Below are 17,094 nucleotides of genomic sequence, written 5' to 3'. Positions count from 1 at the left end.
AGATCCAAAATACACTAACTTCGACAGCACCAATATTGGGTTAGGTACAGGTAGCCTTTGACTTACAACCATTTGTTTGAAGTTACAAGGGCACTGAAAAAAAGTTATTTGTGATTAGTCTTCACAGTTATGACTGGCAGCATCCCTATGATCATATGATCAAAATTCAAACACTTAGCAAATGGCATGTGTTCAAGACATCCTGGAGTTACGTGATTAACATTTCTGAGGCTTCTCAGAAAATCAATGGAAGAAGTTTGATTCGCTTAACAAGCACCTGATTCATTTCTTTAACAATTGTGGCAAAAAGGTCATAAAATCAGGTGCGACTCACCTAATTGCTTTGCTTAGCAATGGAAATTCCAATTGTAAGTCAAGGACTATTATATACAAATAGATTTCATTAAAGTATATTCTACTGTTCAAGAGTCAGCAAAAGTGTGAGCTAATGTGTTGTCCCCAAAATTTCTGACACCATGCTATGAAAATTCAGCAATTGTCCTCTTCTGAATGAAAGTTTTCCCTTCTAACTTAAAAAAGGTGTTTAACTACACAACATAGTTTTTTCTCATATTCTCTAATAATTTTAAATGCCATTCGCAATAATATCAATCAATCAGTCAGACTAGAGCTGGAAGGGACTTTGGAGGTCTTGTACCCCTGCTCAAGCAGGAGATCCTATACCATTTCTGACAGGTAGCTATCCAGTCTTTTCTTAAAAACTTCCTTTGATGAAGTACTTAACAGCTTCTAAAGACAAGCTGTTCCACTGGTTAATTGTTCTCACTCTTAGGAAGTTTCTAATTTCCAGGCTGCATCTCTCCTTTATTATATTTTTTATCCATTTTTTATTTTATTGCTATAGGCTTTTCAACAACTGTTAAGTTTCTTCAATAATATAGCTGCATATTCTGAATCCTATAACAACAGGATGTAGTAACCAGTTGTTACTTTTCCTTGAGCATGGGCCAAATTATCTTACACATATGATTCATATATGAATAACATTTAGTTTCTGAATTAATATTCCCTAAAATAAAATGGAAAGGAAAAGCAAACAGATATTTTGCTATTTTCACAAAACATATGCTAAATGTGCCTGGCAATAACATGACTGTTTAGAGGTTTATTTACTTATTAAAACAAATCTATATAACACTCCATCTTTAAAAAAAGAACTCTAATCAGTTGCTGTAACTATCAGCTGAACTGTCAGGATGATGGAGTATCTGGTGAAGGACAAATTCCCCTTCCATCTCTTGCTGGACGCCTGCAATGAAATACAAATTCAGAAATCCATCCATAAATACTATATGCCATATAACTCACATAGTTGAGAGAACAATCTTAGGTAGTTTTCTGGAGAAGTAAATTCCATTTGAACCAAGCCTACAAACTACTTCTAGGCAGACATGAATAATAGGATCTGGTTGGATTGCAGAGTCTGATGTTGCTGAATTCCAGTAGCAGCTGAGTTATGACAGCTGAACCACTCTATTGCCACTCTAAAAAGTTTGTGAAGGTTAATGTGCTGCAGAATTAAATTTTAGAGAATGACTTTAGAACATGAGGATAGCATGGTCTCATTTTAATATTCTTTTGCTGATGATTATAATTCAGCAGGACCTGTTTTGGAGCTCAGATTGTAAAAGCAAGTGTTATCAGTCAACTGCAGGCAGGATTGAATCAACTACAGCAAAGAGTTGCCAAATCTGAGACAGATGACTGGACGATCTCTGTTGGAGGGTCAATTTGGATGAATACCTTCAATACCAACCGATGGAAGGTGAAGGTCAATGGATCCCGAATGTTTGGAAGGAAACATTTAGATGCACCCCAGTCCTATTAGTTTGATTTGACACTCTTCTGTTAAATTTTAAAGACTGTCCCAAGCATAATATGTGGCAGGGATTAGAAGGCCTTGCTTGAAATAAGAAGCTAATTGGACCAATGTTTCCTCTAATTTTTTTTCAGTGTGAGCGGAAAAGTATAGTGTTTGAGCAGCACATTTTCATGCCTGAGCACCTGAATTTTTTTCACAGATGTCACCTAAGACAACGAAATCAGTGTTATTTGAAACTCAATTCTACCATGTAAATATCCATTAAGTAAAGAAATCTCCCTATACAGGCAGTCCTCAATCTACGACCATAATTGAGCCCAAGGTTTCTATTGCTAAGTGAGACATTTGTTAAGTGAGTTTTGCCCCATTTTACAACCTTTCTTGCTACAGTTAACTGAATCACTGCGGTTAAATCAGTAACCTGGTTGTTAAGGTAATCTGACTTTCCTGCTGACTTTGCTTGGCAGAAGGTTGCAAAAGGTGAGCCCAGGAGTCCTGCAACTCTCATAAATATGAGGCAGTTGCCAAAGATCCAAATTTTGATCATGTGGCCATGGGGATGCTGCAATAATCATAAGTGTGAAGAACAGCTGTAATTCACTTTTTTCAGTGCTGATGTAGCTTTAGTCATTAAGTGAACTGTTGTAAGTTGAGGACTATACTTTCCCCCTTACAATCCAATAGTCTGCAATGATATTAGCAAGTTATGAATAAATTACCAACTGATGTAGATTAGCAATTGGGGCACTTAAAGAAACAAACAAAGAGGGGAGAGGAGGGAAGGAAGGAAGGGAGAGGGAGACAGAGACAGAGAGAGACAAAAAAGGAAAGATGAGAAAGAGAAAAAGAAAGGGAAGAGGAGGGCGGGAGGATAAGAAAAAGAGGCAGAAAAAAGAAAGAGAAAGAAAAGGAAGAAAGAAGGAAGGAAGGAAAGAAAAAGGAAAGAAAAAAGGAAGAAAGAAAAGAGGATAGAAGAAAAGGAATAGAGGCCAAAAAAGCAAACAAGAAAAAGTAGGGAAAAAACTTTCACTGGAAAACACTATTTTTCCATCAGCGCAAAACTTTCCTAAACAAGGTTAATTTTCTGGATTTTGATTTTCTGGTCCAGGTGGACCAAGAAGCCTTTATTTTCTTTTTCTTTTCGAGAAATAAAATCAAAATCTGCGGAGCACCAGCTTGACTCCCCCTTCCTGCGAAAAAAACCTCAAGCCCCAATGCTCCGAACGCAGAGACTGGGTTCAGACAACATGTGCACACCCGGCGTGGGTTTCCACTTGCTTGCATGGTGAGCGTGTCCCACACACTTGCATCTCGGAAGCAGAGCCAACTGCGGGGAGCCCAGCCAGCCATGGGAGCTTAGCTGACAAACCGCGATGGAAGCCTGCTCTGCACGTCCCGCGGAGAGTTGGCTGCTGCAGCCTGCCGTTGCTGCTGCCGCTGCTTCCCTCCTCAATAACTTTGATCCAGGAGGGAACGGCCTCCCTGTCAATCAGCCACACGCCGGCGGAGGGAGCCCAATCGTAATCCTAGGTGGCCACAGGCCCGCCCTCCTCTGGGTGTGTCCAGGCACTATAATATCTCGGCCCAGCTGACAGAAGCCTCCTAGCTGCCTGCAGACTAAAGTCCATCATGCTAAAGATCACTGCGCGGCAGTTGGAAACTGCTGCGCTGTGTTTTGTTGCCCCCTGCGCAGCCGCACACCTTAGAGGGAACAGTGAATGGGACAAAACCTGTGGGGTTTTGGACTAAAGTGCTTGGGAAGAACCTGAATGCTTACACTAATGATTTAACAGGATGATTTTAATCTACCTCTCTCTGTGAATATGTACATAAGAGTGATTGTAAGGGAGTTCAGCAGTGTTCATTAGGTTGATTGAGAACTCTGAATAATCCTGTATTTTCAGTTAGGCCACAGAGAAAAAATTGGCATCCGGTTAGTGTATCAAGTATCCTGCTCCACTTTCTGAGGTCCTAAAGATAGCTTCTGGGTTTAGGGTGTTGGGTTAACCTTCATCTTTTGGTGTTGGGTTAACCTTTCTAGTACCAGTTTTGGCAAGTCTCAGGAATTTGCATTGTCTGTAGCAACTATGTACTTTCTGAAGTAATATAAGACCTAATATACAGATGATCATAAACCAGACCTTGTTTTTGTCTTACAGTGGATACGGATTCCTTGCTTAAAGACAGCCTCATATAGGAACTGTTTGCAGTTATGACATTTGAAAGTGCTTCCCAAAATGTCTAATCAATCTAAAGTGCACTTAAATAATTTCCCAATTATCCATCAAGCAATTCTGTGCAATGCTATTGAGTAACTAGCAATAGGAGACAAATCAGATCCCAAACAGTATTACCTACTGTGTAGCCTCTGGTAGCCTCTACTCCATTCCCAGCCAGGCTCTTGATTTAATGGGGGTCTTCAGGACAGGAAGCTGAGAAACTATGTCTAGAGCAGGAGTGTCAAAGTTGCGGTCCACGGGCTGGATGCATCATGAGCTGGTCATGCCCACCCTGTTTTAGCGAAGGGGGGAAAAATCGCGACATGTCACGTGATGACATGACAATACAAATTTGACACCCCTGGTCTAGACGGCCAGTGGAAAAAGATGAAAAGCAAATCTGACTAAGCAAGTGGATGGCAATAAAATAGAATTACCTGCATAAAATACATGCCCATATTTGAGCCTACTTTGTGGCAATAGAGAGGGCAAAGCATGTCTTCTACTTCTCCTGTATTGTATTAGAAGGCAATCTTGTTTATGAAAACCAACTTCCTAATAGGAAATATTAACATACAGATCTCCCCCCTAGGTCATTGTAACCATTTTCTATAGTACTTTGCTGATGAAATTGCTCAGATTTAACAGTTTTGAGCCAATATGGGCTGTTTTTTTTAAATAAAATTTTTATTTTCAAACAAACACAAACACACAAAACATATAACATAAAAACCTCTTCAACTGCATACAGTGTGTCAATTGGTTACAAGGTCTTTTTGTGTACTTTCCATAGTCATCACGAGCTTTATCAAAAATCACATATTGTCAATCAAATATCTTTGTATACATTATTATTATATTTCATTTGTTTGATTATCACTATTGTTTCTCCATTTTAAACAAGGTATTCTAAATATACATTTATATTATAATGATTCACTATATCATCTTCAATATATCCAATAATAAATAATTTTTTATCCTATTCTAAGTCATTCTATTATTTTAGCATTGATAACATTCTCTAATAATTTTCAATTCCATGTTTTTTCCATTATTAGTATGATCAATCTAATATACATGTTTACAAATTGTTATAATTGTTAAACATCCATTAAGCATAGCTATTACCATGTTTTCCCCGAAAATAAGATAGGGTCTTATTTTCTTTTGACACCCCCCCCCCCAATTTTGCTTGGGCCTTATTATTGGGGTGGGGGCTTATTGGTTTGCGGTTGCTGGGTGGCTGCTCTCTTGCGAGCGGGTGCCCAAACAGCCAGGCACAGCCTCAGGGGCAAATGGCTGTGTTGTGCAGCGCAACAAAGCCGCCATGAGGTGACCACGCTCATGAGCAACTGCCCGGCAATGTCCCTTTCCAGCTGGGCAGAGCACCACTCACTGACCCAGTAATATCCCAAAGGCGCTAAGCCACGTGGCGCTCTGCCTGGCTGGAAAGAGAGGTTGCGTGAGCACTTGTTCTGCCTCCAGCTCGCGTGTCTCCCTGCCTCACCATGCCCAGCTCTCCCTGCAGGGCTGGGCCAGAGCACCGCCGTGGCCCTGCCGTCACCACCGCAGCCCCGCTGCTGCCACCGCTATGCTCCAAGCATAACCGGCTTCCAAACTCCAGAGATCCGCTGCCGAGTCTTCTGGCAGCAGCCGCTCTGGGACTACGCTCTATGGTTGTGGGGTGGCTGCGGGAAGACTCTCTAGAGCATGGCACTGGGTGGCAGTGGCAGGGGAAGCAGTGGGGCGGTGGCGGCACCCTGGCCCAGCCCTGCAGGGAGAGTTGGGCATGGAGAGGCAGGGATGCACACAAGCTGGAGGCAGAACAAGTGCTTGCGCAACCTCTCTTTCCAGCCGGGCAGAGCTCCACGCGGCTTATTATTGGCGGAGGGCATATATTTTTGCCCACAGGAAAAATATGGCGTGGTCTTATTATCAGGACATGTCATAATTTCAGGGAAACATGGTATTACATCCTTTTTATATGAAACATATTAAATTTGAAGTAAATTTATATTATGGCATTTCATTACATCATCCTGAAATCATCCAATGATATTACATCTTTATATTCTATTCTATACAGAATTATTTATCTTTCATAAAAAGGTTTTTCAACATCATCTCCATCATCCTCACTTACAGTTTGTATAAAATTTCATATTATCAATCTAGTATATATAAATGCTTTATTATCATTATTGATCATTTATTTGACTATAGCTATTATTACTTTGTCTTATACATAGTACTCAAAATTTAACTACATTTAACTAAATTTTATTGTGACATTTCATTTCATCATCCTGTATCCTTGCAGAAATAGTGCACTCCAATATCTCTTGCCATTTGTAGAATCTGTATTCTAAATGTTTTCTTGATAAGTCTTCTGTGGACTTCTCTTGACAACTTGTTATTCATTGCATATCTTATAAAGATGCGAAACCCTCTATCTGTTCATCAGCTTGAGTTTTGTTGTTGCTGGTACTTCTGCCGAAATTACTCTCATTGTTTCTGCCAAATTTTCTCCCCTTTCTTCATCTATATTTTGACATCTGAGATAGAGTTCCAGTTCATCAATCTCTCCATATTTCGCACTTATCATTTCCCTCCACTCTCGATTTGCTGTCAGTGTCAATTTTCTTATCACTTTCATACATGTCTGTGGTTTTTTGAACTCTGTCCTCAAATTTCATCGCTGTTTTATAAGTATTCTTAACTCTTCCCTCCGTATTTTCTGTATTTTGATCTATAATTTCAATCTCTTTTCAATTCTCTCTGTGATTATTAAGACTTTTTCAATTTCTAGCATAATTCTTTGCAATGTTAGTCCCTTTTCTTCTTCATATTGAGCCATTTTCCCAGGTTATAAATACTGCCACAAAAACATCCTAGGTTGCTAGGTTTCAAACAAATTCAGTAAAGTTTTTCAGGTCAAAGCTTTCTCTTTTCTTCAAGAAACAAAACATTTTCCACTGACCCTTTCGGTAAACAAAGCCAATAGCTTTGTATTATCAGATGTTGCCAAGCCTCTAGCCTCTAGATGGCAGTGTTACATCCTTCCCCTCTGTTTTTGCCTCTTTTTCTAAGTTCCGAACTCTGGAAGAGAAGAAAAAAAATGTTTAAAGATTACGATCTGGCCGAGCCTTGCGAGAAAAAAAAACTTTGAATCCACAAATACAAAACATGGAAAAAGTATAGAGGAAGAAGGGAAAAAAAAGACCAGTCCAGTTTAAAAGTAAGAGGCATTTGTAAAAAGTCGATCCATAGAAAACAAACAAAATTAAAGTGAAAAAGATAACACGATAGTTTTAAACCAGAGTTAATTTGCCTCTTGCTTCCTTCTGTCTTCAATGTTATTTTAATTCTAAGTCTTTTGGGTTTTCTCTTCTCTAATAATAAGGATTTTGCTCACCATTTCGACACACTGTCTCTCCTATTCTGCTTCCATTTCAGGGGTCTGTCCCAACCTTCTGCAGCCATTTTGGCTGCTTCTCTTGTAGCCAGCAAAAAGCTTTTTCCTGGATTGATCAGAGGCTTTGCGATGCCCCTGAGATCAGCAGGACATGACCTTCTCTATCACCGTTCCTTAAGAACGGTTTAGATCCAAAGGGATCATCCAGCACCAGAGATATCGATAGCAATACTGGAGCCCCAAGATTGCATGTTGTCATAGCGACGTCAGGCCTCGCCTCCTCACCATATGGGTTGTCTTTATAGTGATTAGCTCACCGTCTTGCACTATTGCTGTATCTGGGATTTGTTTCAGTCTGGGAACTCGAAATAGAAGGAATATTGTTTAGGTTATTTCCTCTCACCTGTTCTTTGTAACCTGGCCTTCCTGCTATTATGTGGAGCAGAGATAATCACTTGGCTCCTGGAGATTGTAAGCGCCTCCTTGCAGGACAGGAGTTACTATCAGCCTTGAAAGAGGCCAGCCTCAAATAGGCCACAGTCTATCAACAGAAAGAGCATGCCACCTGATAGATAAATAGTGTGTGGGATATCTTGGAGATAATGCTTATGATTGGACTGTATTTTTTTTTTAAAAAATGAATATGTAAAGAATTGTTTCTTGTTTCTTGGGAGCTGGGGATGTGACAGCCCATCAGAATCAAGTTAGGCATTTTCTGAATTTTTGACACACTGAATTTAACGGTAGCCATCTCTGACCTATGCCAAGACCTGGATGAGGGCAAAATGTCCCTCATATATCTGTTAGATCTATCTGCGGCATTTTATACCATTGTTATTTATTTCAGAGGGCAGTCTCCTAGTCTAGTTAAGAACTGCTTCATTAAAAAAATTATCTTTGTTTTCATTTACAGGGTTTTATGGTGTTCTCTTTTAGCCATACCATAGATCTTTTTTTTTGTTTGACATATTGTACACTAGGGAAGTTGCTTAGTGTTATTGGACTCTGATAGAATATAAGATAAATAAATGTTAATCTGTTTTTTTCATTAAAACATTAGATAAATTATGTAGAACAATTCATATACTGACAATGCGCCAGATAAAAGACATGCTAGCAGTTCTGTTTTATCAGAATACTTTTAATCTGTCTTGGAATGGTGAACAAAATTCCATTTTGTTAATGATAAAGGAAATTATTGGTAAGTGGTAAAGGAAGAAATGATAAAGGAAATAGTAAAAGAAAAGGGAATAATAAATTGAATTATTTTGTAAGCAAAATAGAGAGATAAGAATAGTCTTCCTGGGTCAGGTCAAGGTCCATTGTACATTAATATTTTGTTTTTCAAGGGACCAACTCAGTGTCTTTGAGATACCTGTAAACATGAAAAAGAGACATTGTCTCACTCTTGTCCTTGTTCTCCTCAAATTAATATCTGGAGGCAGTTTATCCTCAATCTGGAAATAAGACTTTGCAAAATCCATAGTCTTTGATTATCTGTCCTCCGTGAATTTAACCAATCTCTTTTTAAAAATCCAGTTGCTTTTTAAAACTGTCCATGTTAATGACTATCACCATGTTTTTAGGTGTCTGAATCCCATAGATTAATTATAGGCTGAGTTTCTTTTACATATCCTTCTAAACAGTTTCATTGGATAATCCTGATGTTTTCACAAACTGGAAGGGGGAAAGAAAATATTTCTGTTCACTTTCTGCATGCCAAGTATGATTTTATAAATTCCAATCATATCTCCTCTCAGTGTTTTTTTTTAAAAAACAAATAAAGAGCCCCAAACTTCAAAGCCTTTTCTCATAAACGGGGCGTTGGTCTTACCTGTGAACGCCCTTTCTCATGACAATCGATGGGAGAGTCCAGGATGGGTTATTCTAGCCTCCTAGCTCATTGACTGAATTGAAATTCTGAAGACACGCCTCCTTGGCAATGGTCTCTAGTCTTGAACTATGAAGAAGAAGCGAGTGGAATCTTGTACTCCATCCAGACCAAAGTTCACCCTGTCCCAGCCACTGGCCAAGCAAGTAACAGGGCGGGTCTGGACTCTCCCGTTGATCATCATGAGAAAGGACGTTCACAGGTAAGACCAATTGCCCTTCTCCAAGGTATCAACAAGAGAGTCCAGGATAGGACATGCCAAAGCCTTGGCAGTCCTATGGGCAGGATCTGTCTTGGTACATATTATTTTCTCATAAATAATATGGTTGATCCTGAGATCATCTTAGTGTAGCAAACAGAATTATAAACAGAATTCAAACAACGTTGGAACTTTTATTTTCAACCCCTTTCTTAATTATCTCTGGTATGAGATTTACTCTCTTCAGATTTGTTGCATGCTGAGCCAACATTTTCCTTGAGTTACCCACCATGACACCAAGACCTTTTTCCTGGTTTTACAGACAGCTCAAAATCCATCTACATATAAATAAATTTAGTTTTAGAAACTAAAATCTTAGATCTTCTTGCTTAATGTCTCCTGCCTAAAAATATAATATATTCAATATAAGAAAAAAGCCAACATATATATTACATAACTTTATAATACTATAATACTAGTTTTTGTTTCATTGAAGCTACTTGCTTAGGGCTCAGTTGGCTGGGATCCCACATGTTTATCCTGTCTGGCTGGGGAGATCAGAGTATTTGAGAACCTGGGTGGGCAGATATAGGGAGTACAAGGATGGCAGGCTAGACTTCTGAATAAGAAATCAGTCTGGAATGCACTGTTGTCAGAAAGTGGCATAAAGAAATCAACAGCAGTCAAGTTCATAGAGATTTTACTTTTTTTCACAAAGTTAGGCTCTATCACATTTATTAAGTATGCAGCTGACTCTTTTAATTAGGTATGGAACAATCTAATTCGTACATGTTAAAACAGGGATTTCTTAACCATGGCTTAGTGAATCAATTTGCAATTGGCCGCACAATAGAAGATGAATAGAACATAATCCAAAGCTAATTAAACCACATTATGAATTAGGCAAGGATCTGAACCTTATTTCAGCTTGAATGCTGTACAAGTGTTGCATAGCACACCAAGGTCTGCACGCTTTTTAAATTTATTTTTTTCTTACATATTTTATTATCAGTGAAAAAGTAATATTTTTATTGCATTATTTTAAAACACAACTTTATTTTTGTTGTGTTTCTGGTAATAGAAAATCCCTCCTCTTGAACCCCCATGCACTGTTTTTTTTAATTCTTTCTCACTAGAGGGTGCTATGACACCGAAATGGGTACTCTTTTAGTCTTTTTATTTTAAGATTTTTTTGCTCCCTTTACTGATAAAGGAAAAAGTACTGCAGCCTTCATATATTGGCTGGGAAAATTCTGGGAGTTGAGGCCCACACATCTTAAAGTTGCCAAGTTTGAAAAAAACACTGTTTTAGATGCTTCTCATTTTCTGCCCCTAGCTTAGGATGATATGGCAGCCACGTCAGCATGTGTATGTGGATTGGGGCTACCATAAGCAGATGGTGGGGAAAAAAATAATTTTCTCTCTGATGCTTAAAACTGCAAAATAAACTCAAGCCTCCTGTAATGTCAATTCCCTTCAGAGTCAGAAGGTGCATTCTGCCAGAGACAAAGAAAGCTCTTTAGTGCAAAAACCCAATTAGACTAGCCTTCTGATTGCTGGAATCATCTTCCTATGAGCCCCGGGTGGGGGATGAATACTGTCCCTCCCACCTTCCCCATGCATTCCTTTCTACTCCTGTGGTTCTACCCAGCTGACAAGGTCATAAGTGACACAGCAGTGTTCAAGGCATCAAACTTTAGACATTAGGTTGTGAAACAATGGTACCTAATTTGAAGCAGAGAGTTTATGTTTTCATTATGCAAAGCTCTCAATAGCTAAGGAAAGTACATATAGATTCAATACTCCTTCCCTCAGGGAACAGTTTGAAGGATTTTTTTTGCTGTTTTTTTCCTAAGACTCACAAACATTTTACATCAGCACTTTCTGCTCAAATAACAAGCTGGACGCAAATGAGATTTTAAATATTTTAGATGCAATTGACCAAACAGTTAACATACATGGCCCAATAGTGGACTTATCTGAAAGTAAGGACTTTCCATAACAAAAATAATTGTTCTATTTGCACTATAAATGTCTATATGATATATCTATTTCTGAAAAGAATTAATATTCAAGTGATTTACAAATGGTACTAACCATTTATAATTTACAGTTGTTTGTAACTATAGTTATAACTATTTGGATATAACAGTTTACTCTGGTTCATTACCTACCCATTTTTTTCTATTTAAAATCCATGTTTAAGCTAAAGAAGTCTAACTGCAGTATCCTAAGTAAGTATAATCTATATTGTCATTGTACTTAAATACAACGAAATTGGTTAAATCCTAAAATATTTATTGAAATAAGCAATGTATGATTTGTACATATTAGAAGACATTATTTGTACATATTAAAAACATTATACTTACATTATATAAATATTTAATTTATTACACTTTATTACAATCACAATGATTGTTTTTCAAATCCTATTTGCTATTAGGATGTGAAAATCCCTTGAAATAAGGCTATAATACTCTCAGTTCTACAATCTGTACTATATCAACTGGCCCACAAATAAACTTGCTCCCTTACTAACCATATCCAGGATAATGCAATTTGGAGCTGGCTTACAGTTGCTTTTAGCCAAGGGGCAGGCCCCCATCCAAAGTGTTACCAATCAGTCCAAAATCCCACAGTCTAAATGGATTTGTACTTTCTTCCTTCTTTCAAACTAAAGCAAGTATATTAGGTTCTAGAAAACAGATATCCTTCTGGAGTTGCATCTTACAACCTCAGCAACTTCAAAATGTGTGGAATTCTGGGAGCTGAAGAACACACGTCTTCAAAGTTGCCAAGGCTGAGAAACAATACTCTAGAGAGCTGAGCTGGATTCAATTTTCTTTTCTGCCAAAGACTTTGGCAAGTCTCTCTTGGTTTCTTTAATCAATTGATTGCTGATGGAAGCAAGTTATAAAAGCCATGAGAATCACTTCTGCAAATCAAAAGTGGCAACCTATTACAAAAAAAAACCAGTAATAAACTCTATTCATGTTAATACCTTCATATACTGCTGGCTGGACATTATCAGATTGGTTTCATTTAGTTCATTCTACATTTTAAAGGAGTCAGCACTGAACAGAGAGATTATAAAAACGCTATGGAGGAACACTTGGGGTCAAAGAAAATACATTATGTAATATAGCAGCCCACACTTTAATTGCCCACCAGATGTTTCTCATTACAATTCCTTGAATATCACACCAACATGGACATTGCACAGAAGCTGTGATGCAAAGCAGCAAGCACAAGAGTGTAAGTTCAGGAAATAGTAACCACCAGAGGGAGTAAGTGTGGCACTTTATGTAATATCAACAATTCAGCAGATAGAAAGATGCAGCCAGTTGGGAAAGGAAAAACTAATTGCTTTCCCCATATTGTCAGGACATTTTCAGTTTGCCCTCAAATAAACAGTTCAAAGAAACTGTGTGTGTTTGTGCAACAGGCTGATTCACATTTTAGGGTGAATCAATGCCCACAGCAGATTGGACAATTATCAAAGTGGACCAGGGGGTGAGTTCCTGCCAGTTCTAACCTCTTCTATAGAAGAGGTTCCACAAATCTACTGTGCTGTTTAGAACCGGTTCCAGCTCCCTCCCCCCCGTCCGTCTGCACCCCGTTTACCCTGCCTGCCGCTCACTGATTGGCTGGCTCAGCAATTGCCCCGCCCACCTCTAAGAGTCCTATCTAAACCTTAAAGTCTTAAAGCTGTCAAGTTTGAACACCCCTGGGGGTTTTCTTTCTAAAGGGTTAGGGGTGCAAGTGTCTTGTAACTTGACAGCTTTAAGACTTGCGTGCTTCAAATGCCAGAGTTTCTGAGCCAACATTTTGGTTGCTAAGCAAGAGTGTTAAGTGAGTTTCACCACATTTTACAAGTTGGCCACACCCACCCAGTCACATGACTACCAAGCCACTCTCACCCAGTCACATGGCCAGCAAGCCACTCCCACAAAGCAGGCCACACCTACAGAAGTGGTTCTAAAATTGTTTGAAACCCACCACTGAAGTGGACTATATAATATCTTTAACCAGGATTTTCCATCATTTTCCTGAATTTAAAAAGTTTTTGAAAAATGTATTGATTTGAAAACTATGCTAAGCTTAATTTAAACTTATATAAAATTATATGTTTTTGTTGGAACACTCTTTCAGAAAAGAAGGGGGAAAACTTATGTAAAATCTACAGTGTCTAAGAATATAATATTCTTCCTTCTCTTCTTCACATCTCCACTATCAATCATAAAATAACTGATTCTGAAGTACTGTACTCCAAAAATGCATAGGCAAGATTTTACTGTTTTCTGAAAGAAGTCAGGACAGGGATTAGCTGAGTAATTCTTGTAGACTTCTATAATCAAGGCATTGTCAATACAAAGTCCTACTCTAAACTATTGTACTGTGTGTGAAACTTGCTAATGGGACAACAATCTAAGAGATGATGAGAGATATGGTATTTAGATCGCAAGGTACTTTACACATTAATGTAACACCTTACATTAGGCCTTACAGGCAACCTGTGTGGTGTTTTCAAATTGGTGTTTTGTGTTTCTATTTAGCACTCCACTATCAGGGATAATGCAAGTAAAGCATTCTGTACTAGTTGCAGCTTCTAGGTCATCTCTAGCCTCAAGTAAATGTACTGCAGTAATCAAATCAAGCAATGATTACATCATAAATCAGTCAGGCTAGATTGTGTAGGATGTTAGTTGGTGCAAGAGCCAATCTGCATGGGACCTTTTTGCAATTTAGTCTAGCTAAGCCTCTATTGACAAATGAGAATCAAGAGAACTGGCTAAGTTACATACTTGTTCTGGAAGACAGTTTCAAGAACTTATGCTGCTGTCAATGGACTTTGTTGTGAATCTATAGTCATGGCATAGAACTACAACAAAAATACAACTATTGTCTTTTATAAAAGGGCAAGGAGTTTCTAAGTGATATCAAGCTTTATGCAGCTAGGCATGGTCAAGAATGCAAGAACTATATAAATTTCAGTAAGGTATTTTCACTGGTAGATTGGGGTAAATTTTGGACACTATCAGAAGAATTACTTACCCTTCTCTATAGTGAATTAATTAAGATAAGGTCTTTTTGAATGATTTGAAATACTCCTTTGCTATCTGGATTGAATGTCAACGTACCATACAAATATCAACTAATTTGTGCTCTTTCTCTTGTTGATTAGGTCTATTCTCCTTTGCATTCCTTTCTCAGCCTCCCCACAATTTTCCCTTCCCGATTCACATGAAAAAATAGAGCTGAATGTAACTGATGACAATACTGGTGAACTCCAGATTTCTTGATGACTGCCTCCAGTGGCTTCATGTAGGTAGATATTTAACAGTAGTGAAGAATAGAACTTGTGATACCCACAAAACTCAAGGATCATGTGTCTAGACCAGGGGTGTCAAACTGGTGGCCTGCAGGCCGGATGCATCACGCACAGGCCAGCTCTGTGAAGGGCAAAAAATGTTGCGATACATCACATGATGGCAAGGAGTAGATAGCTAGTGGAATGAAGTGGTTGAATATGCACTTCCAGGTGCAAATGTCCCAGAGTAGCTTCCAAAACAATCCTGCAAAAACACATGACTGCTTTAACAAGCTGAAGAGGTGACAGTATTTTAACATATTATTTTGAAAGATCTGCATATTGCTAGAATCCAAATATCCAACTTTGCATCCCAATAAGTTGCCTGTTGAAGCTTCTGCATATGAAATGAGAATATACATCACACACCTTCTCACGTAACAGTCAAAATGCTTCATGTACACCAAATGTGTGACAAGCTGAGAGAAATGGCATCTCCCAATGGAGCTGGGCTGTATAAAGAAAAGCGTCAAAATTGTTCAATTTTTTGTTGTGATCATTGGCAAGCGATGACAAATTAACAGCAACACATACAGAAATGAGATTCAAAGCAAAGTAATGAATACTTTTGCTCAGAATTTTACCCAGGTGGCCAATTTTCAGGATATTCTATCTGCCAAGTAAGATTAGCATTATTTCTCTCTCTCATCTATTTAAGGTAATCAATGAAAAGAACTGTTTTGGTTAGAGAAGAATCTACATTGGGAAAATACATTTGCTTAGAAGATGGTATGTTATTTCTCTTATCTAAGAAATAAGTTGGCAAGCCATTATAAATTATTTACTATACATATTTTACTGGTATGAGAAATAAGGAAAAATCCAGAAATGTGGTTTCTGGAGATCTCAAACTTACAGAGAATGCTAAACATTACAAAATGAATAATATTTCCAGAATGATAAATGTAATTTGAGGAAATCCAGTGCCTTTCAGATATATTGATAATTATTAAGAATGTTTTTTTATGAGAAGAGTAAATCCCTATTTTTTGTTTATCTAAATCAGAGTCATCATTATATGAGAGGAGTTTTAACTTGTCAGTATAATAGTTACAAATGGGCATATTAATTTACTACACATGGGCACAATACTTTAAAATTCTCCATGGGATTCAAGTACTGTAATCATACCCCAAAACATCCTGGATACAGTTAGATAGCTACTATATCACCCCTTTTTACATTATGAAAAGTGCTTAATTCAAGTTTTAAAAACTAATAGTTTATGAAGAATCTGGGATGCTCAAAACTGACGAATCCATTGATTATATTCAATTAAAACTTCATCTGATTTCATAATTTAATCCAGATACATCAGAACAAATAACACTCTTGAATTATTTCTTCCCAGAAATGAATTTTGTATGAACTGAAATCTGTACGGTTTTAAATAGACAATTGAATGTACAGTTAATGTATCTGTCAGCTGATGTTGTGCACTAATGTTACCTAATTTAGTAATAAAATGTCTGCAAACAAACAACAAAACTAAGAGAAAATCAAGAATTTCACTGTTCAACTCTGAACCACTTATTTTATTATATACTTATTATATTCTCTCCTATTAGTTAATGTGTCCATTAATTATTTCAAAGAACTTTGGAATAAAGTCTCGGAAAATCCCACAAAAATGAAAGGCCTTAATGATCTCATAATGAAACCGATTCAAGAGGTTTCCCCATTATTAGACATCTGTTTAAAGATGTGTGCAAGTTAATTTGATATGTTAGAAATGTAGAATGATGAACAGGATTTATGAAAATGATAATAACTTTTTTTCACCAGTACTAGATTTTGACTTAATATTCAGAAATATGTTATTATATCCCAAAATTTTAGTTTTTTGTCATCATACAATGAACATGGATTTTCTAATTATAAGCACAGCATATTTTTGGACAGCATTACAATGCTGTGCAATCACTTAGTATTGCCCCAGACAGTAAGATGGGTAGTATATACATTTAATAAATACATTTACTCGAAACAATATGTGACTATCTGACTGTTCTTTATCAATGCATTATAATATTGTGAGATCAAGGAATAATAATGATTTTTTAAAAATGAATGGGTTATATTACTGGTTTTGTCCTCCCACTTTTATCCCTATTCCCCCCCCCCCCCAATGTTATCAATTTTAAAAAGGC

This window comes from Thamnophis elegans, chromosome 10 (assembly GCF_009769535.1).
Source record: "Thamnophis elegans isolate rThaEle1 chromosome 10, rThaEle1.pri, whole genome shotgun sequence".
Classification (NCBI taxonomy): domain Eukaryota; kingdom Metazoa; phylum Chordata; class Lepidosauria; order Squamata; family Colubridae; genus Thamnophis; species Thamnophis elegans.
The sequence above is the reverse complement of the archived record's forward strand: the minus strand, read 5'-3'. Positions refer to the sequence as shown.